This window comes from Cupressus sempervirens, chromosome 10 (assembly GCF_028749045.1).
Source record: "Cupressus sempervirens isolate cs-2001-9-10 chromosome 10, ASM2874904v1, whole genome shotgun sequence".
Taxonomy (NCBI): Eukaryota; Viridiplantae; Streptophyta; class Pinopsida; order Cupressales; family Cupressaceae; genus Cupressus; species Cupressus sempervirens.
Window position 1 is genome coordinate 100,282,106 of NC_143127.1, and position 27,953 is coordinate 100,310,058.

General features: G+C 34.9%; 1 pseudogene; it reads right to left on the bottom strand.

The window, feature by feature from the left end:
* Nucleotides 1-1,831: 1,831 nt before the first annotated feature.
* Nucleotides 1,832-27,056, bottom strand: LOC149532779 (U-box domain-containing protein 45 pseudogene; annotated as a pseudogene).
* Nucleotides 27,057-27,953: the final 897 nt, after the last annotated feature.

Below are 27,953 nucleotides of genomic sequence, written 5' to 3' on the forward strand. Positions count from 1 at the left end.
TTCTAAAATGGAGGGAATGGTATGCTGCATCATACATAAATAAAAAACTCACTCTGATTCTTATCAATGAAGTTAATCTAATTGTAAATTGTGTAAAAATCTTTATGCTTGTATGTAGGTCACAAATTTAACATTAGCAAAGGAGAACTAAGGGCATTTTGACGATTATCTTAATGAAAATTCTCAAGCACATCCTCGCATAGACTTGACTATGACAGTTTTGACAATTGGATTTTGGCCGAGTTACAAATCATTTGATCTTAACCTGCCAGCTGAAATGGTATGCCCATTTTGTATACAATATACCTTTTAAATTTGCCAATTTCTAAAGCAGTTTAACATTTTGAAGTGCAGTCTATCTTATTTGTCATATCTTATTTGCCAATTATAACCAGCTAATTCATTGATAGATTTTTATAAAGAAGATATTAACAACAGAAGAAAGAAACTAGTTTCTACCACTATCCAATGCATGACCAATTACTCCCACAATTGCCATTATTAAGCCCATAGCCCACAACTTCTTAGTTACCTCTAAACCATTCATAATAGACATCTCTTTATCAATCAAAATCATGTCATATGAACACCCATTATGACATAGATCAACTGATTTTTTCCCATTCTCCATGTCATCACAAGCAAGATTGAATATTTCTTCCAATTTCCTTATTTTCTACAATCAACTTCTCTGGCTTGTTGCTAGTGAATAATCAACATATTTATTTTGAGATATTGTGTCATCCAATCCTATCCCATCAATCTCTTTTGTAAAACCATATTATCCCTACATCTCCATCTTCAGTTACAAATTAACAAAGCTCAAAAGGCATCATCAATGTGAATTTACTCAACTTACCAACATCGGAGTGAACTGCATCTATGTCTCTAGATATTCCACTAATATTTTTAGAAAACAAAAGTCCAAGACCTGTTCCACTGACTGAATCTGCTCCTTTAAACTGAGTATAAGGTAAAATAAACTTTTATCTATCTTTGTTGCTAATACCTATGCCAGTATCCTCAATAGACAAAGTTGGATTTGCAAAGGTTTTCTATTTATTGATACTCTCTTTATCTTTTCCATAACAATATAATTTTCTTTTCTTTCTATACACAAGGTCTAGTTTGACTATTTTCTTTTGAGATTTTATCCTGAAGTTCATTGGGTAATGCTAAACTGTATTGATCTTTAAGCTTCCTTTGGAACTCAATTATTTCTTTTTTGAGGGTGATTTCTATTTACTTGTTCTGCCCGCAGTTTCCATCATCTTCTTTCTCATGGGACATGACAATATCGTAGTCGTAATCTTCTTGGTTAATTGGAATGTGCCTTTTGATCCATGCCATGGAGGATGCAATTTAAGTCCTTTGTATGATGATAACTTATAAAGTGGCTATAAACCCCAGATGTAATTCCTTCAAACAAAGAGTAGCGCAAGAAATTTATTAAGTTTTTCCATAATCTATACAATATTTATTAATTATTGTGCATTATAGTCTTTATTAATTATTGTGCATTATGGAATATATGTAAATGGTATTGCATCTGGTCCAATTGAAGGTATTCCTAGAATGGACATACTTTCACCCAAGGAATTCCTAGGCGATCTTCGAAAAAACCAACATCTTTATAAAGAAGGAGAAAAATGGGATGTTGCTATGGCGATCATCTATTTGGCATCTAACACTGGTTAGTATCTCTTGAACCTATCTAATAATCAATATTCAAATCTACAACTTTGGCCTCATGTTGATATTTGCCTACAAGTCTACAAAATAATGTTTGAATAATATAAGAGGGCATTTGTTGATTTCAAAGTACATCATTTCAAATTACATCTCTTAAAACCAGCTGACAATGGTCAAAGCTCTTGGTGCATAGCAACGAGAGTATAGCCACCGATTGTTCTTGTTCCTTAGGGGTGCTTGTATCAAGCAACTCTGCTATAGTCATGATGCAACCATCAGTATTGGCAATCACTATTCTTCCATCTTCAATGGTAGCTAGATTATATAAGATGCTAATGTGAATTTCTGTAAAATCAACCTCACAGACAGTGAAGAGATGAACAATCTTGGAAACGACATTTGCTGACACCATTCTAGACTAATTTTCAACATTTGTGGATAAATGATATAATGAGTTTAGAGCATCTTGTCTACATTGGTAGGAGTTTGAGCTCAGTAGTTTAATTAGGCAAGGAATAGCTCCCAAGGAACCAATGCTTTCCTTATTTTCATCCCAAATAGATAGCACTAGTAAAACTGCCAATGCTACTTCAGCTGCTTTCGAATCAAGAAGATTCAATAACAATGGTACTACACCTGAAGATAGAATTGATGCCTTGTTCCTAAAAAATTAAAATTTCAAGAACACTATAAGAAATTTGTCGTAGATATTACATGAATACATTTAAACAATTGATTTCTAAAGATGGTTGAATGAAATGCCAAAAATTGTTTCAACATTTTAGATTAAAATTGTCTACCTATTATTGTTCCAAGTTATTTTGAGAAGTGCCAATGCCCCTACTTCTTGAGCCTTCGTATCTAATGCATCTACAGAAGACTGCAGGAAATTCACAAGAGAAGAAATAAAATGATTGGCACCCATATAAGAGCAAGCACCATCATCCTTACACAATAATGCAACTTCCTATGCAGCTGCACACTGTATTCCTAAACTTGATGAATTAAGGTTTGCAAGCAACCTTTCATACTTTTCAGTACTCTGCTTTTCTAGATTTTGAGCGTCCACAATATTGTAAGTCAAAGAAGGGTCTGTACCACTGATTTGTATCAATTTTCCTTGTATAGATAAAATTGTGGACTCAGAGGAGATGTTATGATCTAAAGTGGGAGTTGATAAAGCACCAACATCTCCCTCACCAAAATTTGCAACTTGGTCATCGTCTGATGATCCCACCTTGACTCTTTTCAACTGACCATCAGCAACACTTTTCATGGAATCTGATCACTCCCATCTCCAGTATATTAGAGGCAAAGAAGTTGGGGGAGGTGGTTCTGGAACTCTGATACCATTTTTCTCACACCAACTCCCAATTAATCCCTTCACACAGTAGTTAGGAGTGACAAAAAGATACAATAATTTTTGCTATGTTTTTGGGCATGTATCATTACCCTCACTGAACCATTTCTCTATGCATACTCTTTCATATGTTTGACCAGAGCAAATGATCACAGGATCCGACATTAACAATAAGGAAATTGGACATCTAAATTCTTCAAGAACTGCTGGCAACATTCCCATGGAACTTCTAAGAGTTTCGTTGGAACCCAATTTGAATGACTGGATTTTAGAATCATCCTGGTCCCTCCTCCTGCTATTAACATGAGCTTCATCCAAAGAACTGTTGACTGTAGGAGAACATGGATCGGAGTACTGAGAATCGACATCATCCATACATTCATTTGTGAAAAGCTTGTTGTATTTTCTTAGGATGTGTAGGAGGTATGAAATAATTGATTCTTTTCTCTTGTCATCCTCACAACGAGATTTATCAAGTTGCTTCCTCAAACTTCTCTTCTCCATTGAAATTGTTTTAGGAGATACTATTCCCAACCTTGTAGTTGCTTGATGGAAAGCTTCTAGTTTTGATATATGATTTAGACCACTGACATCCTTGTCCTGCTGCAACAATATTATAAGATCCCTACCAATTTCCTTTTTTGTGGGTTCAAGAGAAAATGTTGCTTGTTCGAGCTCCTTGAAAATTTTAGTAATCTGCACAAAAATATGACCTTTGGTGTATATTAAATTAATAAATACTAAACAATATACCATTGCATAGGATTTTGACTGCACTTTCTAAAAAGAACAAGTATAACACATTATGATAAAGTTAAAAATTATCTTTTCGATCACATTTAGTATATATTGGAACAAACCACTTGAACAATAGAATTAAAACATAGACTTACTAACAAAAGGAAAACTACGACGCATAGAATTTACCAAAATATTTCACTTATTCATCAACATTATTTTATTCATAACATAAAATTTCTCTGTTTTGAAAAATGTTAATTTAATTTTTTATTTAAGGTCGAGTCATTTTTCTTTTGGCGTGGTATTATTGAAGTAAATGCTAAAAATCACTATTGAAAGAAAAATCTATTAAGAAATAAAACCCAATCTATTAAGAAATATAACCTGTACCATACCCACATAGAACTGTTCTTTCTTTCTTGAATATTTTAAGCGACTAAGTCTTTTAGGTCTCAAACATGAGTGATTTTGATGTGTATTGTGCAGAGTGTTAAATAGGTTGTACACTTCACGTCCAAGTATCCAGCTACTCAGATCATCACAAAAATGGAGGAGCATGCAAAGCCTCTTGGTTTCAATGTTAAAAGAAGAGATTACAAGGTTATGTTTTTTTCCCTAAGATTCTTAGTTTTAGTATAGTCTTATTAGTTGATTTGGTGATGTATGATCTTGGCCATATTAACCAACCTGTCTTATCCATCCAGGTCAAATAATTTTCTTTTAACAAACATTCTATAGTACCAATGTCATGCTCACATTTCCTTGTGAAGGATGAGTTTGTGATGTGGTGAGCTTGATAGGAAACTTTGGTTGAAATGATAGTCTTCTAGCAAAAAAATTGGTGGGATCAGTATGAGAATGGTTGCATTTGTCAGTTTTTGACTCTATCAGCAGCATGCAGTGAAGGATAAAGTATCTGCATGGGTTATTAAAAGACCCTTGTGCTTACAAAATTGAATATTTATATTCATTGGAAATGGTTTCTTTGACTATTTTGAACTCTTTAAGGATCCAAGCATAGGCTCAGGTCACAGCTCCCCAGAAATTTAATGCATTGAGCTCAAATATCATTATTTTGAAATGATATTCTTGCTTTTAAGAAAAAAGCTGAGATTGAACTGAATCTGCCTAGTCTAAGGTAATTAAGATAGTATAAGTACACTCCATATTGATTTAGTAATTGGTTCATTAACCAAATCACTTCTTCTCATGATGTTGATGTGTATTGACTGCTCTTCAACTTCTTCCATGTATGATGCAGATTGATATCTTAGCTACTAGTGAAAATAGTTCTACATGACGATTTATCCATAGTTGTGATTATCTAATATGAGTACTTTCCTTCATCTAGGAATGATTGCTCAATACTAGATGTCATGCTGAGGATCCTTCACCATTTGATCATGGATAATCTTGTGATGGTTATTGCTTTACAATTTACATGATGACTAGTTTGAAGATGTCATGCTGACTATCCTTTTGAATGGTTTACCCATACAACATAAAGTGTTTGATGCTGATGAAAGCCTATATATGAACTACTTGAGCTCCTCCTTTCCTGTTGTTGGTAGTTGTAATGATTTTTATGCATCCATAAATAAAATCCACATCAACCACTGATTAAAGACAACACAATTTACAGTTTAGAAACTATCATGTGTATGCCTATTGTTTAATGAAGATAAATAATGACTTAAATCCTTTATTTTTTCATCTCCTATGCTGCATCTTCTCAGCGTGAAAACAAAGGTTGTGATGTGTTTGACTATTTGTCATCTAGCGGTGCTGATGTATGTAACTTGATATCTTTCTATTTTGATTTGTTTAATTTTGTAACAATATTAACTAGTTCTTGTTGTATTCAGATTGGTGGAGGTTCTTACTCATCTTTGTATTCAAGTCGTGGCATGGGTGGTGGATACTTAGGTGGCCGTGGCTCATCCTATTATTAAACTGTAAGTATAATTGTCAGATTTTCTACTGTAAAATTTTAGTCTCTACTAGTAAAGTCTAATCTTTTGTTTGTGAGACCTTACTGTGGTTTGAGTAGTAGACTACATAGCTGTCTTAGTATGATGTCTCTTTAACACATCTCTATGGCATACAGATATGTGATCATGAGGCTGCCATAGCCTGGAATAGAATCAGGCTCTGAGAGGCATAACTTAATTTTTTAAAGGCAACATTCTTTTTATATGAGAAGAGGCTCTTGTAGCTTGAGGTGGCTGAATGAGAATCAAAGTGCAGAAATATTATACAAGCTACTAGTTGGTAGCTTGAGAATTTGAAGAGATTCTGGTGGTAGCATTTACTATTTCATAAATTAAAGATATTAATATCTTAGGTGTGGGAAGGCATAGGATGCAAGATGAGTAGCACATTATTGTTTACTTGTATCTAGAACTTTGCTATTTTTGTAGGAATTTTCATAGAATGACTCTTGCAGATAGAGGTTCTATGCATCATCTCCAAGTGCATATTACAAGTACATTTCAGTATTATGGATCTTACGCTGATCTACAAATGTTTGCATGCCTTTCTGGCACTTTTAATGATGGGATGTTGTTAGATCAGCAGGATATATCTAAGTTTGAATTGGTATATGGCAAACTAGAAGATTTCCTTTGTGATTACTGCAAAGTGCTTCATTATGCCCTTGATACTGACAAAGCCTGCCATTAGAAAGAATGTTGGACAGTTTTCTTATAATTGTAGAATCTTAACATATGGTTGTTCAAATTTTGTATCTCCTAAATGATTTCCTTTTAGTGTATAACTTGTTGTGCATAGTTGCCAAGTTTGCTTATTGTATTGGGCATATTAATGAAGAAGCATATTAGTTATTGTCGATATTTTTCAGGCATTCTATAAAACAATTTAGATGCCTTGCGTATGATATGAGATTTTGCATGCATCCTGCACTCTCTCATCTGGCTAATGATGGATTATGGAGAGTGATCTAAAACGATGATGCTAAAAAACACATAATCAAATCCAAAATGAACTTGCATTACAAGTGGATTGTGGAAATCTGATATTGTTGATTTTGCACGCATGTCTACTAGGACAATCACAATTGCAAAAAGTATGGACATAGAGCATTTGAATGCAGATCAAAGCCTATGTGGATGCCTAATAAGCCTGCAAGAGGAATCAATCATGCACATCACTACAATTGGGATTGCAATACCAGGTATAGCTGTCACTATTGTCAAGAGTATGGACACATTCCTGAAAATTGCATAAGGACACATTTCAAGGGAAGTTATAGCAGGTGGCTAAACCAAGCTACATGTTTTAGTTGTTTGAAGACTGGTCATATCAGAAGAAATTTTCCTACAAAGCCAAAAGCACCAAAGACTTAAGTCAACAAAGGAAAAGAGAAGATTGATGTTGAACAAATAAGAGGACAAATGAACAAGACATGGAAGAAGAAAGGTGAATGCAGCACATCAAATGGAGAGATCACTTCACCCAAGAGGTCAAGTGATCACACCTCATCCAATTAAGCACAAGACAGATACATGGGGCTGATACATATAAAGATATATCATACATTAGCCCAAGAAAACATAGAAGTACTACAAAGAAGAAATATGCATGAGGAAAGATGCCAAGTTAAAAGTTAGAAGATGATGTCGAGCTACCTTTGGTTGCTAAGTAAAACTTCAATACATGTCGAGTTGAATAGACAAGTGGATGCCAAGTAAGAGATGCTAGTGGTTGCCGAGCAATTGAAAAGTTCAGTTGATGATGAGTGAAATTAGATAGTAGCTACAAAATAGATGAACTTTAGTGGAAGCCAAGTTGATAAAATCTTTGGACACTGAGTGTATAGTTGTAAGCACAAATGCAATAAATGTTAGGTTTTTGAACCTAATAAAGGTGAAAATTGTTCATTTTCAAGCCATTCGAACAAAGAGAGAAGTCGAGTAGAGCGAATAGGTGATCACACATAAATTTAGCAATGATTTGCAATGATTTCAACCATGATTCAACTCCAGTTCATCAATCAACAGGTATTTCACTCAAGTTCTGAGCTAAGCAGAACTTGAAAGTTTGTTTAATTTTAAACCCTAGTTCAGTAATGATGACATTTGGGTCAAAAACCACTAAGTGAAAGGAAAGTCATGAAATTCAACTTGTCAGTAATGAAGTCAAACAACTAGAGTTTAGGCCCATCCCTAAAGTTGCCTATAAAAATGACCCTACTGGTGCTTTGTCAATCATTTCGGACAAAGTTGTAATGGTCCAAGATCTCAAAAAATGCTGTAACTATAAGATTGGAGCCATAGGTGACTTAGAAATTTTCAATGCCTTTGATAAGCTGTGTGAAAAAGGTATATTGAAGGATGAGTTTCAAATAGTTGAAAAGAAGGGTTTAACTAAAGCCCTAGTTTTCCCCATTATGCTTAAGACTGAATGGATTCATATAGTGTTGAGTCAAATTCATGATGGATCATTTTGGTTAGAAACAGGGCCTGTGAAGGTTACGAAGAAAATTGTTCATAAGGTTATTGGTTTCCCAACCCTAGATCGGCCCAAGACCTTGAGAAGTGATAACAAGGAGGCCATAGAGAAGAACACTAGTGCCAAATGGAATAATAGGGGAATGACCATTGATACCATTACTTATACACTACTTGATTTTGCTATTAGAGTCATATCTCACAAATTATATCAATCAAGCAAATTGAACAGTGTACCATGCATAGCAATGGATGTAGCATACAAACTTGTAAAGAAGGACCACACATATGATCTAGCAGAGCTCATGCTACAACAAATCATTGAAAAATTAGGAGCCATAAGGAAATCAAAAGGAGCCCAATACAAATTTGGATCACTGTTGGTCTGCATATTTTTCTATGTTATGAAGGAATTTCCATCAATTGGAAAGGTTAGATGGGATCCTAACAAGACAATTGTCACACAAATCAATGACTTCATTGATCAAATGGGAGACAATGTTGATGCTCAGATGAAAAGTTACTTTGAGGACTTCAAGAAGTCCATGAAATAGAGGATGAGGATACCAGTCTCACTAGTTAAGTAGCATGTAAAGGATATTTTCTTTCTTGTGGATATAGAATACACTTATATACAATTAGTCATACTTGGAGTGAGAAGGATTAGGCCACTAGATTATGAACTTGATGTTGATCAGGCCTCAACAACAATAACAACACTACTTGCACAAGATACTAATAAGGCAACAAAACATTTTGGAACTTATTATGTTGTTAAATCTAGAGTGGTCACATACCTTAAAACAACCACTGCAATGAAGAAGAAGGACAAATTGATCAAGAATATCAAGAAGAGATTTGGTGTTGAAGCAGCAGGCATAGCAGAGGAAGATGAAGCAAATGAAGAAGAGGATGATAGTGAAAATGAAGATGATGAGCCTAAACAAGAGCATCTACAACTGATACAAGGCCTAGGTGAGGATGAGAAAGAAGGTACAGAGGAAGAAGAAGCCAAGGAAGCACTTATCAGAACCAAGGTCACTAAAAGAAAGGCTAAAGCTCAACCTACTCCTCAACCCAAGGCAAAGAAAGTGAAAAAAACCTGTAACAAAGAAGCCTACTACCAGAGAGACCACTAGAGCCACTACTCAAAAGGCAAAAGAAGCGGTAGAAAAGAAGAAGAAAGCCACTAAGAAGACTAATGAGGAACCAAGGAAGAGAAGAAAATTTGTAGCTCAACCTGACTCAGATGAAGAAAAGATAGAGTCAGATGATAATAGTCAGTTCAAAGTGGTAAGTCGTCCACCTAAGTCTTCAATTGATAAATTATGTGAAAAATTAGGAATGGAGACTCAAAATATTTAAAGAATTTAGATTTCAATAAGCTCAAAAAGGAAGAGAAAAATAAAATAGATGAATTTGTGTATACAATAATGGCACATTACAAGCACACACCTCTAGAGCTACATGGCTCAATGCCCAAATAATTGTATAAAATAGTAGAAGACAAATAGCATTTTGGCTTGCAAATGGAAAAGCAAATAAGGGAGTCTACTTTAGCTAGATTGTTCCCTGATTTGACTAAGGGTCAAATAACTAATGCAGTCAAGAGGAACAATAGTAGATTTACTCCAAAGCATAGGGAATTTAGTATTTTTCAGAATAAAATTGAAGGTGTTGTGAGAAAATCCACATAGTTGTGGAAAATAATTTATAAGAAAATTGATGATGTTTTTGATGAGGAATACAAGGTAGAAGCAAGTGCCAAGATAAAGGAAATAAAATCAACAGGAAAAAAGGGTGAAGAAAAGAAGGAAGAAGAGAAGAAGGTTGAGGAAGAGAAGAAAGTGGAAGAAGAAAAAAAAAGATGAAGAGTAGAATAAAGAAGAGAAAGAGGAAGAAAAGGGTATAGATCAGCAACAAGAACAAAGTGTGCAAGACACACAACTATCACCTCCTAGCCCTCCTCATGCTATTATCACACCTACAGAGAGTATCAAAATAAAGGATGTTATTAACACTTCTTGTCAAAACATCAATCCATTAACTATAGAGGATCTCACAAAGATAATTGACCAATCAACCCAAGCAGCTAGACTATGCACAAGTCCTATACTAGTCAGTGTTGATCAGTTGCAAAAGTTAGTAGTAAAATCAAAGGAAGTCAAGGTGAAAACACAAGAACCACCTTCAACCACTCAAACTACTGAACTCCTATTACTTCCTCCACCATCTCCACCAAAAGCATTCATAGATGCACTTCAAGTACCGAGTATAGAAGTATGGGAAGACAAAGAAAAATTAGTACAGTGAGTAGGTACACCCCCAGGCATTGATAGTGAAAAAGTGAGAGAAAAAAAAGAGAAGGAAGAGACAAGAGATGAGGAGGAATATGTAATACAATAAAAACTTTGGTTCAACTACCCAAAATACGTACTCCTACTCAAACTCTTCAAAAATTGAGCACTAACATGCTAGCATTGCAAGTTAGAACACTAGGCTTGAGCTCAACAAGGGTAGCTAGGACACTTCATTATGGAATTCCTTAGTTAGATGAAGAAATTAAAATACCCTATTATGAATCCAACACCCTCACTAAGGAAAAGATTAATGAGATACATAGTGCATTGGATAGAAGAAGGAGACAAGAGGTATTGAGAAAAGAATATAAATATAGGCAAGCACTGAATGAGTTAAAGAACATCTTTATGGATGCCTTTAGCTTGCAGACACCTGATGAGTCAAGGCCAATAGTAGAGCAAGTATCTAACATTTTTGACTAGGTGACAAATGAAGATCATGATACAAATGCCAAATTAATGGAATGGTTAGAGAGGAAATTCTACGGTAAAGTTAATAAGAAGATATCTAGTGATATAACACTATCTCAAGTTGAGTTGGCTAAGAAATTGGAAAGAGTAAAGATTGTACTTGGGAATATATTCTCCCTATACAACAAGTTGTGTGATTTTTCCAATTTCACATAGGAGACTAGCCAAAGAATAATGAGCTTAGAAAGAAATCTAAAGATTTCTAGTATGCATCTCCCCACTAATCCAGCTCAAAGTGAGAAGCATTTTTCTCAATTGCTTCACACTCAAAGAAAGTTGTATTAACAATAGAGGAGGCTAATAAAAAATCTAAGTTGATGCAAATCTAGTCCTCTATAACCCCTCACTTGGAGGTACTCCATAAGGAGAAAATGTATGCAAAAATAGTCCTTAAGAAAGATTCAAATCTTTCTACCTCAGATGGACTTATACATCTAGTAGCAGACATTTCCATCCAGCATAAGTCATTTGACATTGCCCTAACAAATTGGGATGTAGCTATAAAGATACTCCTGGAGGTAAATAGCACATTTTTTGCTAAACATGGTATTACTCTATAGAACCCTTTGACATCAGTGTCAAAAATGGGGAGAAAATGTATAGGGGAAGAAATATGGGAGAATACCAAATTTTTGAAAATGGGAAGGACATATGTATATAGAAATATGGGAGAATACCAAATTTTTGAAAATTTTGCTCATTTTTTCATTCATTTTGAGAATAGAGTGGAAAGTTTGTAAATAGCCAAAAAGGGAGAGTCATGTAATGAGGAGAAAGGGGGAGATGCAAAATTTTAAACTTTACATAGATCAGATACAACATACAGGCTCTGAATGCAGAAATAAGACAAAGGATAGAGAAGATCAGGTACTTAAGCACATAATTTTAGTTTCAAGATTGGACAAGGCATAATCAACTCAGGGGAGTCATAAGGTATATTGTTACTCATAATATTTTTGAAAGTTTGTAGAAATTCCAAGCAAATAAAGAATGTACTCAATAAGGTTTAGTTCATAAATGCTTAGTTAAGTGTTTTTGACACTCATGTCAAAGGGGGAGATTGTCGGTCAAAAGAATAGTCTCGACAATTGAGTGTCAACACACTTAACCATTTTCACTATATATGCTAAGTACACAATGTATGCCAAGTAATCTAGAATTGTTCAGATGCCGAGTGATCCAGGAACATTCATGTGCTAAGCAATACAAGATATAACAGGTGCCGAGAAAACCAGGATATAATAGGTGCCAAGAAAACTAGGATATAACAGGTGTCGAGCAAACCATAAATGTAGTAGATGCTGAGAAATCTAGAAATAGTATGTGCCAAGCATCAGGAATACAATATGTGTTGAGTAACTTAGGATTAGCATAAGAGTTTGTGCCATCACAAACTAAGATGTAAAATAGGTTTTGCATGACTCATGAGAGGATAAGAAGATAAGATCAAATCCTTGTAATTACCTATGAAATCAACTTGTAACCAATCAAAAAATTGGAGACAACATGCAACCAATAGTTGAAAACAAAGGATTTGAGCGATAATTTAAAGTTTGTGAATGCATAGCAAACCCTAAGTCCACAAAATCTTTATAAGGAGACCACGACACCATATTGAAGTTGTTGAAGAAGTTGTTGAGATTGCTAAGAGTTGAGAAGGTTATTGATGGAGTTATCAAATTGTAGAACAAAGAAATCAACAAAGGTGTCTAGGAATTAGTGAAATGGACTATAAATATACATCTAGTTAATCAGAATAGAGCAGGGGATACATTCAGAGATTAGATCATTTAGGGATCAAAACAAGAAGAGAAGATCTAGTACCTGAATCCAGTAATTTGAGATTGCATTCAATTAGGTCAAATGTTCTAATACTCTCTCACAATTGTATTAGAGGTTGAAATCCTATATTGATAGGTTAGCTTAACAGCTAGGTAGGAGAACCTTTGAAGAAGGTCATGAATGTCCTATTAAATTAGGTGGGTTTAACAACCTATTGTAAATCCTTTAACAGGGTGGCACTTCATGTAAGTGTTTGTAAATCCTCTAACCAGGTCACTATTGACACAGTTTAAAGCCTTTAATAGGGTAGGCCTTTAACAGGGTAGACCATCAAAAGTGGTTGATTATTGATTGCTATAGTGGTTTTGTGGGTATCATCCCCACCCTAGTTTTACCTTCTCATTTGTGGAGGCTTTCTAGGTTATCAATTCTGGTGTTATGTGTAATTCCATGTGATTGATTTTATGTTCTTTTATATGTTTACATGCATGCAATTTGTTTTTTCAGTTATATGTTTAAAGGATAAAAAAAAAGTTAGAAAGTTGTGGTACTTCTAATACACTCCCCCCCTCTCAGAAGTACTCTTCCCATTTGAATATTCCAACAATTGTTATAAGAGCACTGGTTCTCACAAGGAGAAGCCTAATAGCTTGGAGAAAAAAATTAGAAGATGGAAGTCTTCAAACTTGGGAAGATCATTGACAATCAGGTGAATGATGTGCAACTAGCTCTACACAAAAGAGAGGAAGCTAGGGAGGAACAGATAAAATCCTTGAAATAAAAGAAGGAGATAGCCATAGCTAAAAAAAACATACACTACAAGGAGATTGACACCATACAAGTGTTTTCCAATTGAGATTCCAAGGAATTTGATGCAGCAATAGCAGAATTAATGGAGAAAAATAGAGCACAAGCTGAAGAAATCAAATTACTCAAGCTTGAACAAGAATCACAAGCCATAATGCTTTGTGAAGTGACTGAACAAAAGAAAAGAGCTATTGAAGACAAGGCCATGATAGAAGATGACAACAGAAATCTCACCAATAGGATGGAATAGAAGATAATTGAATTTCAAAAGATCTCAAACATGCAACTAGAAACCTTAAGCCAGATGATGAATGCTCATCATGAGCTAAACATGAAGGACATTTACATCTCCACCTTGAAGATATAGAATGAAAAATTGCAAACTAAATTGAAGAGAGAAAACGAAATAGTAGAAAGTTACAACAAACCCAATGAGGCCATAAAGTACTTTGTGCAATTGCTGAAATCACCAAGGGCTAGTAATAGTACTTCAGGACTTGGCTACATTAGCACTAAACAAGGAGAATCATCCAAGATTGCAGAAGAAAGAAGCAAAAAAGGTAAGAACACTAAACCTACTTGTCATTTCTATGGTAAAAAGGGATATAAATCTAATGTGTGTAGAAGCAAGAATAGTCATTAGCATGTTAAACCTACAAATACAAACTTTTGTCACAAGTGCAAAAAGCAATGACATTCAACACAAGACTACAGAACCAAGACCATGAGGACACCAAGATTTGAAGGTCACTGTTACAACTACAAAAATTATGGACATAGAGCATTTGAATGCAGATCAAAGCCTATGTGGATGCCTAATAAGCCTACAAGAGGAATCAATCATGCACATCACTACAACTGGGATTACAATACTAGGTATAGTTGTCACTATTATCAAGAGTATGGAAACATTCCTAAAAATTGCATAAGGACACATTTCAAGGGAAGTTATAGCAGGTGGCTAAAAAAAACTACATGTTTTAGTTGTTTGAAGATTGGTCATAATAGCAGAAATTGTCCCACAAAGTCAATTGCACCAAAGACTTAAGTCAACAAAGGAAAAGAGAAGATTGATGTTGAACAAATAAGAGGACAAATGAACAAGACATGGACGAAGAAAGGTGAATGCAACACATCGAATGGAGAGATCACTTTACCCAAGAGGTTGAGTGATCACACCTCACCCAATTAAGCATGAGACAGATACATGGGGTTGATACATGTAAAGATGTATCATACATCAGCCCAAGAAAACATAGAAGTACTACAAAGAAGAAATATGCATGAGGAAAGATGCCAAGTTAAAAGTTAGAAGATGATGTCGAGCTACCTTTGGTTGCCAAGTAAAACTTCAATACATGCTGAGTTGAACAAACTAGTGGATGCTGAGTAAGAGATGTTAGTGGCTACCAAGCAATTGAAAAGTTCAGTTGATGACGAGTGAAATTAGATAGTAGCTGTCAAGTAGATGGACTTCAGTGGAAGCTGAGTTGATAAAATATTTGGAAGTCGAGTGTATAGCTATAAGCACAAATGCAATAAATACTAGGTTTTTGAACCTAATAAAGGTGAAAATTATTCATTTTCAAGCCATTCAAACAAAGAGTGAAGTTGAGCAAAGAGAATAGGTGATCACACAGTGATTTGCAGAAATTCCAACCACGATTCAACTCTAGTTCATCGATCAACATGTATTTCACTCAAGTGCCAAGCTACGTAGAACTTGAAAGTTTACTTAATTTTAAACCCTAGTTCGGTAAATGACGGCATCTGGGTCAAAAACCACTAAGGGGATGGAAATTCATGAAATTCAACTTGTTAGTAATGAAGTCAAATAGCCATAGTTTAAGTCCATCCCTAAAGTTGCCTATAAAAATGACCCTGTTGGTACTTTGTCAATCATTCTGAACAAAGTTGTAATGGTCAAAGACATCAGAAAATGCTATAACTATAAGATTGGAGCCATAGGTGACTTAGAAAATTTTAATGCCTTTGATAAGCTGTGTGACAAATGTATATTGAAGGACGAGTTTCAAATAGTTGAAAAGAAGGGTTTAACTAAAGCCCTAGTTTTCCCCATTGTGTTTAAGACTGAATGGATTCGTATAGTGTTGAATCAAATTCATGATGGGTCATTCTAGTTAGAAACAGGGACAGTGAAGGTTATGAAGAAATTTGTTCATAGGGTTACTGGTTTTCCAACCCTAGATTGGCCCAAGACCTTAAGAAGTGATAAAAAGGAGGCCATAGAGAAGAACACTAGTGCAAAATGGAATAACAGGGGAATGACCATTGACACCATTACTGATCCACTACTTGATTTTTCCATTAGAGTCATATCTCATAAATTCTATCAATCAAGTAGATTGAATAGCATACCATGCATAGCAGTGGATGTAGCATACAAACTTGTAAAGAAGGACCACACATATGATCTAGTAGAGCTCATGCTACAACAAATCAATGAAAATTTGGGATCCATAAGGAAATCAAAAGGAACCAAATGCAAATTCGGATCACTGTTGGTCTATATATTTTTCTATGTTATGAAGGAATTCCCATCAATTGGAAAGGTTAGATGGGATCCTAACAAGATAATTTTCACACAAATCAATGACTTTATTGATCTAATGGGAGACAATTTTGATGCTTAGATGAAAAGTTACTTTGAGGACTTCAAGAAGTCCATGAGATAGAGGATGAGGATACCAGTCTCACTGGTTGAGTAGCGTGTAAAGGAAATTTTCTTTCTTATGGATATAGATTACCCTTATATACAAGCAGTAATACCTAGAGTGAGATGGCTTAGGTCACTAGGTTATGAACTTGATGTTGATCTGGCCTCAGTAGCAATAACAACACTACTTGAAAAAGATACTGAAAAGGTAGCAAAAAATTTTGGAGCTTATGATGTTGTTAAATCTAGAGTGCTCATAGACCTTAAAATGGCCACTATAGTGAAGAAGAATGACAAATTGATCAAGAAGATCAGGAAGAGATTTGGTGTTGAAGCAACATGCACATCAGAGAAAGAGGAAGTAGATGAAGAAGAGGATGACAGTGAAAATGAAGAGGATGAGCCTAAACAAGAGCCTCTACAACTAATACAAAGCCTAGTTGACAATAAGGAAGAAGGTGCAGAGGAAGAAGAAGCTGAGGAAACACCTATCAGAACTAAGGTCACTAAAAGAAAGGCTAAAGCTCAACCTACTCCTCAACCCAAGGCAAAGAAAGTGACAAAACTTGCAAGAAAGAAGCCTACTACGAGAGCCACCACTAGAGCCACTACTCAAAAGGTTAAAGAAGAAGAAAGCCACCAAGAAGACTGATAATGAGCCAAGGAAGAGAACAAAATTTGTAGCTCAACTTGACTTAGATGAAGAAAAGATAGAGTTAGATGATAATAGTCAGTTCAAAGTGGTAAGTCATCCACCTAAGTCTTCAATTGATAAATTATGTGCAAAAATTAGGAATGGAGACTTAAAAGATTTGAAGAATTTAGATTTCAATAAACTCACAAAGGAAGAGAAAAATAATATAGAGGAATTTGCGTATATAATGATGGCATAGTACAAGCACAAACTTCTAGATCTAGATGGTTCAATGCCCAAAGAGTTATATAAAATAGTACAAGACAAATGGCATTTTGGCTTGCAAATGGAAAAGGAAATAAGGGAGTTTACTTTAGCTAGATTGTTGCCTGATTTGACTAAGGGTCAAATAACTAATGCAGTCAAGAGGCACAATAGTAGATTTACTCCAAAGCATAGGGCATTTAGTATTTTGCAGAATAAAATTGAAGGTGTTGTGAGCAAATCCACATAGTTGTGGAAAATAAATTATAAGAAAATTGATGATGTTTTTGATGAGGAATACAAGGTAGAAGTAAGTGCCAAGATAAAGGAAATAAAAACAATAGGAAAGAAGGGAGAAGAAAAGAAGGAAGAAGAGAAGAAGGTTGAGGAAGAGAAGAAAGTGGAAGAAGAAAAAAAGATGAAGAGGAGAATAAAGAAGAGAAAGAGGAAGTAAAGGGTATAGATGAGCAGCAAGAACAAAGTGTGCAAGACACACAACTATCACCTCCTAGCCCTCGTCATGCTATTATCACAACTACAGAGAGTATCAAAATAAAGGATGTTATTAACACTTTTTGTCAAAAAATCAATCCATTAACTACAGAGGATCTCACAAAGATCCTTGACCAATCAACCCAAGCAGCTAGACTATGCACAAGTCCTATACTAGTCAGTGTTGATGAGTTGTAAAATTTAGTAGTAAAATCAAAGGAAGTCAAGGTGAAAACATAGGAACCACCTTTGACCACTCAAACTACTAGAATCCTATTCCTTCCTCCACCATCTCCACCAAAAGCAGACATAGAAACACTTCAAGTGCCAAGTGTAGTAGCAGGAGAAGACAAAGACAAATTAGTATGGTCAGCAGGTACACCCCTGAGCATTGATAGTGAAAAAGTGAGATAAATAGAAGAGAAGGAAGAGACAAGAGATGAGGAGTAATCTGCAATACAAACTTTGGTTTAATTACCCAAAATAGGTACTCCCACTCAAACTCTTCAGAAACTGAGCACTAACATGCTAGCATTACAAGTTAGAACACCAGGCTCGAGCTCAACAAGGGTGGCCAAGACACTTCATTATGGAATTCCTAAGCTAGATAAAGAAATTAAAATACCCTACTATGAATCTAGAACCCTCACTAAGGAAAAGATTAATGAGATACAGAGTGCATTGGATAGCAGAAGGAGACAAGAGGTATTGAGAAAAGAATATAAATATAGGAAAACACTAAATGAGATAAAGGACATCTTTATGGATGCCTTCAACTTGCAGACACCTAATGAGTCAAGGCCAATACTAGAGCAACTATCTAACATAGTTGACCAGGTGACAAATGAAGATCATGATACAAATGCCAAATTTGTGGAATGGTCAGAGAGGAAGTTCCAAGGTAAAGTTAATGAGAAGATATCTGGTGATATAGCACTATCTCAAGTTGAGCTAGCTAAGAAATTGGAAAGAGTAAAGATTGTACTTGGGAATATATTCTCCCTGTACAACAAGTTGTGTGATTTTTCCAATTTCACACAAGAGACTAGCCAAAGAATAATGAGCTTGGAAAGAAATCTAAAGATTTCTAGTATGCAACTCCCCACCAATCTAGCTCAAAGTGAGAAGCATTTTGCTCGAACGCCTCACACTTAAAGAGAGTTAGCTATATTAACACTAGAGGAGGCTAATACAAAAGCTAAGTTGATGCAAATCTAGTCCTCTATAACCCCTCATTTGGAGGTACTCCATAAGGAACAAATGTATGCAAAAATAGTCCTCAAGAAAGATTCAAATCTTTCTACCTCAGATGGACTTTTACATCTAGTAGCAAAGATTGCTATCCAACATAAATCATTGGACATTGCACTAGCAAATTGGGATATAGCTCTGAAGATACTCTTGGAGGTAAATAGCACATTTTTTGCTAAACATGGTATTACTCTATAGAACCCTTTGACATTAGTGTCAAAAAGGGGGAGAAATATGTATAGGGGAAGAAATAAGGAGATATGTATATAGAAATATGGAAGAATACCACATTTTTAAAAATTTTGCTCATTTTTTATTACATTTTTTTATTCATTTTGAGAATAGAGTGGAAAGTTTGTAAATAACCAAAAAGGGGGAGTCAAGTAATGAGAAGAAAGGGGGAGATGCAAAATTTTGAACTTCACATAGATCAGATACAACATATAGGCTCAAAATGCAGAAACAAGACAAAAAAACATAGAGGATCATGCACATAAGCACAAAATTTAAGTTTCAAGATTGGACAAGGCATAATAAACTCAGGGGAGTCATAAGGTATATTGTTACTCACAATATTTTTGAAATTTTTCATAAATGCCAAGAAAATAAAGAATGTACTCAATAAGGTTAGGTTCATTAATGCTTAGTTAAGTGTTTTTGACACTCATGTCAAAGGGGGAGATTGTTGGTCAAAAGAATAGTCTTGACAATTTAGTGTCAACACACTTAACTATTTTCACTATATATGCTGACTGATCCAAAATTGTTCAGATGCCGAGTGATCTAGGAATATTCATGTGCCAAGCAATACAAGATCTAATAGGTGCCGAGCAAACCAGGATATAACAGGTGCAGAGCAAACAAAAAATGTAGTAAATGTTGAGCAATCCAGAAACATTATGTGCCAAGCATCAAGAATACAATATGTGCCGAGTAACTCAGGATCAGCATAAGAGTTTGTGCCATCACAAACTAAGATGTAAAATAGTTTTTGCATGACTCATGAAAGGATAAGAAGATAAGATCAAATCCTTGCAATTACCTATGAAATCAACATGCAACCAATAGGTGAAAACAAAGGATTTGAGTGAGAATTTCAAGTTCATGAATGCATACCAAACCCTAAGTCAACAATATATTTATAAGGAGACCATGACACCATATTGAAGTTGTTGAAGAAGTTTTTGAGATTGCTAAGACAAGAATTGAGAAGGTTATTGATGAAGTTATCAAATTGCAAAACAGAGCAATTAGAAAATGTGTCAAGGACTTAAAGAAATAGACTGCAAATATACATCTAGTTGATCAAAATAGAGGAAGGGATACATTAAGAGATCAGATCAAGTAGGGATCATAATGAGAAGAGTAGATCTAGTACTTGAATCCAACAATTTGAGATTGCATTCAATCAGGTCAAATGTTCTAATACTCTCTCACAATTGTATGAGAGGTTGAAATCCTATATTGATAGGTTAGCTTAACAGTTAGGTAGGAGAGCCTTTGGAGAAGTTCATGAAAGTCCTATTAAATTAGGTGGGTTTAACAACCTATTGTAAATCCTTTAATAGGGTGGTACTTCATGTAAGTGTTTGTAAATCCTCTAACCAGGTCACTATTGACACAGTGTAAAGCCTTTAATAAGGTAGGCCTTTCAAAGGGCAGACCATCAGAAGTGGTTGAACATTGATTGCTAGAGTGATTTTTGTGGGTATCATCCCCACCCTAGTTTTACATTCTCATTCATGGAGGGTTTCTAGGTTATCAATTCTAGTGTTATGTGTTATTGCATGTGATTGATTTTATGTTCTTTTATATGTTTACATGCATGCAATTTGATTTTTCAGTTATATTTGTAAAGGATTAAAAAAAAGTTAGAAAGGTGTGGTACTCCCCCTCTTAGAAGTACTCTTCCCATTTGAATATTTCAACACCCTCAACTTTGATACCATGTAAGAATTTTTCTTAAGGAAAAATAGAGCCAAGATTAAGAAGCACAAGACAAAGCATAATATGGACCAAATGATGTATGATCATAATATTGATATGAAAATGAATAATGTCTAATTTTCTCAGATGATTGAATACACACTAGGAGTGCCTCTATATAAAGGCCTCTAGAATGCTTCTAGAATGTCTGGGAGTCAACAAGGAGATAAACATGATAACTAATCACATGTCCACCAGAAGTGGATTATCCTCCATTGTGCATGAATGAACGTGCATCAATGAGAGGATAAGTATGACAAGGTGTATCTCTTATAGAGATGTTGTAGACACCATATGCATAAAAGAGTTGCTAACTCTTGTGTTGTCAACAAGACAACTCATATGAGTACACATACTCCTAAGTGTCTAACTAATAAATAATATAATAATGCATTAACCTAAGTAAACCTAAGTAAAGTGTAAATCATAATTAATTATTTACACTAACACTTCTTGCTTATTTGTACCCACCAATAATAGATATAAACATGTGTTGCTAGTTGATGCACCAACCAATCAACACAACAATTTTTAGTATGCTCTATTAATTTTAAGAATCATCTTTTTAGGTGTGAGTGGTATGACTCTATGGCTTTGTTTGTTTTTTTCCCTGCATCCTTGAGTGTATAGAAACATCTATCCCACATACTCAATCTTTCAGACCATCAACTCTTAAAATAATCAATGAATGAGGTTTGTGTGTATTCAAAGTCTTCAGTAAACATGTGAACATCATCCTTGATGAATTTTCATTTACTAAATGATGCATGATATATCCAAGTCTATCAAAAATTTCTTATCTAATTACATTATCTTTGACCCTTGCAATTAAGCTTTTCAACCATGCACGTCTAACATGCCAAGAACATAGATACACATCACATTGAAATACTTCTCTACATCGTAAATATTATACATTTAGTATTTAAAACTATTTTTCAATGGTTTCATACATTGTCAAAGAGATGGATTTACTCTCCTTTATAAGATCTATGATTATAAAAGCAATTATGTAAACCTACCTATTAAAAGAAATAAGTAATTATAACTCGATGCAACTTGAGGCCTGTAAAGACATGATAGATAAAATACATGTATAATACATAATAAAAATTGGTTAAACAATACAAGGTTGATCTAGCAAATATTGTGGGATCTGGACCTAAAGGATAAATTGCCACCTTTAAAATTGAGAGTGCAAAAAATAATATAATAATAACTTCTCCATATGTTAGTGTCATCGCTAAACTTAAACCAACCCCTATTGTTGTTACTACTACTAAACTTGCGGCTTTTCAAAAAATAGTTGTGTTGCTAGGAAACATGACACCTTTTACCACAATACATGTGGTTGTGGTAAGAAATATGGTTGAGATCCTTTCAGCTCCTACATTCCAGGTTAGGTACTCTATTGCCACAGATGCTCTAAATTCTCTTTACAAAAAGGTCAAATCCAAGGGGGTGACCATGAATTATTTACTAAAATAGACATCTGCAATGGCTTTAGCACAACATCTAATTGTCAACTCAAGCTGAAAGGATGATCAAAGTTGTACTTATAAGTGCAATTGCCTCATCTTCCTCAAACTCATCGTTCATTGCAACATAGACTACCTCATCATCATGTTCATCTGAATCATCTTCTCTAGCAATGTAGCACTTTTTTCCTTTTTCTTTGTACTCTTTGTTGTCTTCATTTCTTCTACCTTTGTATTTATTATTTTCTTTGTAGTTTCTCTTTTTTGGATACCTAACAACAATATGTCCAACTTCATTACAATTAAAAAAAAATGATGGGTAGCTTACCTTTAAATTTGCCTTTTCCTCTATATAATCTTCTCACTAGTAGTGCTTCCAGTTGATTGGCATCTTCTTCATTAGTGTCACTATCATTGGACACATGTTTTTTCCTTCTCTTCTTCCTCTACTTCTTCTTATTAGAATCTTTCAGAAACAACTTAGCCTTGAAGACTTTCTGGCTTGTAGTTGTCAAAGTTGGATAACTCAAAAGCAATGAGTCTTCCTACTAGACCTTCAAGGGTTAGATTGTTCCCTCGAATGCATCTCAATTCTTGGATAGAAAATAGTCTAATAGCATAGATAGGCAGTAATGTTCTCTCCTTCTTCCATTCTCATATCGTCAAACTTACCTCTTAGGCTCTTTGACTTGGCTCTTTGTACATTTTTATCTCCTCCATAGATGGTTTGTAGGCCTTCCCACATCTTATAAGTAGTTTTGCATCCCTTGATGTCATCAAATTTTGTATAGCTGAGGGCAAAGGCAATCTCCAACATTGCTTGATTATGCTCCTTCTTCTTCATATCTTCAGCAGTAGGCACACCAACTGGATCAACATGTTCTACTATAATTGAAGATTGTGCATGGTCTCCTATTCCTCCAAGATGCACTTTCATTAGACTTTACCATTCAGGGAAGTTGTCTATGTTGAGCTTGGGTACTTCTCTCTTGGGCATCTTGATTTTTATGCTTCTAGTACCTTCAAACTAGTTCAATTAGTAGATGGCTCTGATGTCAATTGTTAGAATTCTTTTAGATTAACTCGGGGTGAATCAACTATTCAAGGTCTATATGTACCAATAAAAAATTTCACTTAGCTTAATGAACCCATTTAAACATCCATGCATCCAAGTTAATCACTCAAACTTGTTGGTTACTAATAAATCAACATGCATCAATAAAACATAGAAGATGAACACTCATAACACAGTAATTTAACATGGAAACTAAATTTGGGAAAAAACACGAGTAGCATGCTACTCCTTTTTCACTCTTCTAAAATGATGCCCTATGAAAGGCCAACCTGTTAAAGGTTACAACACACACTGTTAAATGTGACCCGGTTAAGGGATTTCAATCACCCTATTAGAAGTGAGCCTAGTTAGAGGGCTTTAGGCCATTCACTTGGAATGCCACCTTGCTAAAGGATTTTTTCTAATTATTGTTAAGTCAACCTTAGTCCAACAAAATTTCCCCTAATTGATACAATTGTTAGAGAGTAACAGTAGAGTTTTTGATTTGATACGACTTCCAACTTATTTTGCAAATTTTAGATCACAATTCGATTCTCAATTCTACTTGGCTTTCAATCTCTACAGTTCTAATAGCTTGTTCACTCTTCAAGCTTTTGTCTCCTTAAGCCTCTTTCTTGTTGTACCAATGTAGTCGCTCCTATGGTCTCTTGATGAAGTAGAGCCTCTGTCTTTGTTCTTCCTTGGTCTTTTCTAACCTTCTCAATGTCTCCTCTTTGACATCACACACTCCAACACTTTGCTTCATGACTAGACATTCCTTAAATAGGAAATTAGAATACTTTTCCTACTCAATTTTCCATCGTCCAAATTAGGGTTTAGATGGATTAGGTAGGATACAATGTATCTACCCCTTATCTGGTCTCTTCTAGAGGCTTCTCCTAGAATCCATTTGAAATCGCCTAAAAATGGTTAACCTCAAATTCTATACCACCAGCTCATCATCCTTATCTTCTACCCGATTCACAAAATTTAAGATAACAAACTTGTCAGCTCAGATTTGGTGAATCTTTGACTTTTCTAATAATGCAACAACTTAGCATTATTAACCTTCTAATGCTCGGCACATACTATGTTGATCGACATCTATTGTGTTTTTACTCGGCATCAACTATAATTTATTGATGCTCGACACCTTTTGAATTTTTCTTGACACTAACTGTGTTACTCGACACACACTAGAATTTTCTTTTACTCGGCAACAAGTGATATTCTAGTTGGCATGAACTAACTTTTCTCGACACCCACTATTAACTTTGGTCAAGATTTGTAAATAGTCTTAATATTACCTATTCTTCTAAAGTTTCTAGGTGTAGCCAAACTTTGTATGTTTAAGTATATTATCAGTACATCATTTCACCATTGTCTTAACTGATCCTTGTACTTCATTACATAATCATAACTCAACCTCTCCTCTAGGTGCTATTGTTACATCTTATTGATTAAATCCTCTTCATTAATCAACTAAGTAATAGTACTTAGATCTTATAAGCAAGTGTCTTTCCAGAAAATAGCAGGTTTGACATTAGTTACAAAACAATGATTGAAACATATGTTCTTCTTCAACAATCTCCCTTTTATAACAATGATCTTTTCAATCAGATTTCAATAGGTGATTTGTGCAAAGCAAAGATAAGGAAAGTAGAAAGGTGAACCAAGAAAAGTAGAAGGAGGATCAAGAAGAGTTAGAGAAAAGTGAAAGTGTGAAGAAGTGAGTCAACTGAATAGAGATTAGAGAAAGAACACAAAGAAAAACATATATATGAATAAGCAAGGTAGTGTTAAAACCTACTAGATCATTTGAATGTTACTTGTTTACCATTGTGACACAAAATCTCTTAACCGATTAGTTTTAACAAGTTTGTGAAATTCTAAATGGTAACTATTGTCACAGAGGTTTGCACCCTTGTCCAAAGTTTTTACCTAAGGAAAACCTTGTGAAACATGGAAACAACCTCCAAGCTGTGGGACTTGAACTGTGAGGTTGAGTCTTCGGAGAAGGTCGGCTTTTTTTTACTATTAGGGTGCACCTAACTACTCTTGGAGAGGAAAAGGGAGAAGGAATGCATGAAAGAAAATCTACCTACTCTAACTTAAGGGGGTGATGCACCAAAATAGAGTGTTCAACCAATCTCTTCCCATACATGCACTATTGAACCATCATGACACCAAAAGATATACACATTCAGACTTGCTTCAATCTAACAATCACATGCAGATCAGAAAACCCAAATGAATGACACAAGGAAAGAGAGGATTCACTTATATACCATTCATAGGCCAAAAGAGATACAATCATGCGAGATTGTAGATCTCTACAGTACACCAATGAGAGGCAAATAGTTCTTGCACTTTCACATTAATGGCTAAAGTAGATAAGGTAGAATGTCATACAGTTCAGAGGCAAAGGGAATTTATACATGAAATTACAGAGAAATATCAGAGAAGTCAGAGAAGTTAGAGAAGAGTCGACCTTAACAAAATCTACAAAAATTTCCTATATAGCTTAGGCATAACTAAGATATTTTCCAACTAAAATTACTCTACAACCACTGCCATTAAGCCCTACAGAGAATAATCATGCAGATCTAGGGAAAATCTAACCTCAACATAGACATAAATGTAATGAAATCTTATCTTTGTTGGAATAAGGCCTGAGAAGACAGAAATGATGCCATTAAACCATTCTGACCAAGGTAGATAGATAAACTGGGGAGGTGGAGTGTTTTCCCACATTCACTGAGTTCAGCATTTATCCAAGAGTGGTTGGCATTGATCACAGGGATCAGATCATGCGAGAAATTTTGATCTCCTTCATTTTTGGCTTGTGAATCAACAAGGTCAAATAGTCAACTAATTATTGCACCCAAATTAGGATACATGGGCCAATAACTTCATTTTATTTTATCACCCCGCAAGTCTCCATGCGGTTGACCAACATCTTTTAACTAACCGTGCCACCTCCTCAAAATCCTGACCATGATGTAGTCACATAACCACCAACCCAACTGTCAATGCTAACTGTAAATACCTTGATCAGGCTCGCTGGGACACATGTTGTTTAGGTGCTTCCTCACAATGTTTAACTTCCTCATAACTTCATAATGTGGGAAATCCCTAATTGTTGATCTCTATGAGATCAACAATCGTGAAAGACCCCTATATTATTGCGTCAGCTCTTGAAAAATTTGTGCCCATGAAACACTTGGTATCTGACCTAGCATCCAACTGGCACCACCTTGTGGCCTGTGAAACAAGCCTGGCCCCACAAGGACACATGGCAACAAGGCACTTGCTCGCATTACTTAAATTCCTTGCATCTTCATATTGCAAGAAAGCGCCAGCCCTTGATCCCATTTGAATGTACGACAATCAAAATTTTTGCAGGATTACATACCTAGTCAGCTGGATGGGCCAATGAAACACCTCCATTGTACTCTAAATCACATGAAAACTACCACCAAGGATGAGCCGTCATCACCTTCTGAGAAAGGCAGGCCCATGATGTCACACCAGCCATGCGTCACAAAGGGGCATGCTCGCATTGTTTAACATCCTTGCAACTTCATCTTGCAGGCATGCGCCAGCCACTGATCCTAGGAGATCTAACGGTGATATAAGACAAAGTACTTTAACTAGAATTAGGAATGTTTCATGCCTTGATAAAGAGTGTATGAAAGTGTCCTTAGTTTGGGAATTTTGAAATTTATGTCCATAATGTAATTTAGAAAGGGCTACTAACTTATCATACCTATTTCTTCATACTTAATGAGGGTACTTGTTTCTTCATACTTGGAGTCCCTAAGGTCAAAAAATGTAATTAGCAAGTTCCTAACACACTTATACATTCAGATGGAGTTTTGCACTTTTATGGCCAATGGTGATAGGAGTGCTTGTATTAGTACTTAATGTGATAAGTTGTATCTAGAAAAGTTGGTATTGATGCAAAGTTTCCCTTTCATAGGAAATGTGTGATCCCAAGTTCCTATGATCAAATTAAGTCACAATGGTCTAGAGGAAGTAAGTGCCAAGTTGAGACATATTAGAGCAAAATTTTGAGTACTATGGTTGAAAACCATACTAAGATAAATTCTCTGTTAAATTCTAGGATGTATAAATATTATAATGATAATAATAGAAACATAAATAATATAACTAAATAAGACTAAATAAATGTAGATTAATTATATATTAATAAGAAGAAAATAAAAATCAATAAAATAATAAATTAAAGAAAAATGACTAAATATAAATAATAATAATAATAACGAACTAAAAATGTGATACTGAAAATGTACTGCAAAAAATGATAATAATATAAATATTACAATAAAAAATGACTAAATATTAAGAAATAATAATAATAATGAACTAAGTATGTGAATCCAAAAATGAACTAAAAAAAAAAAACATATGA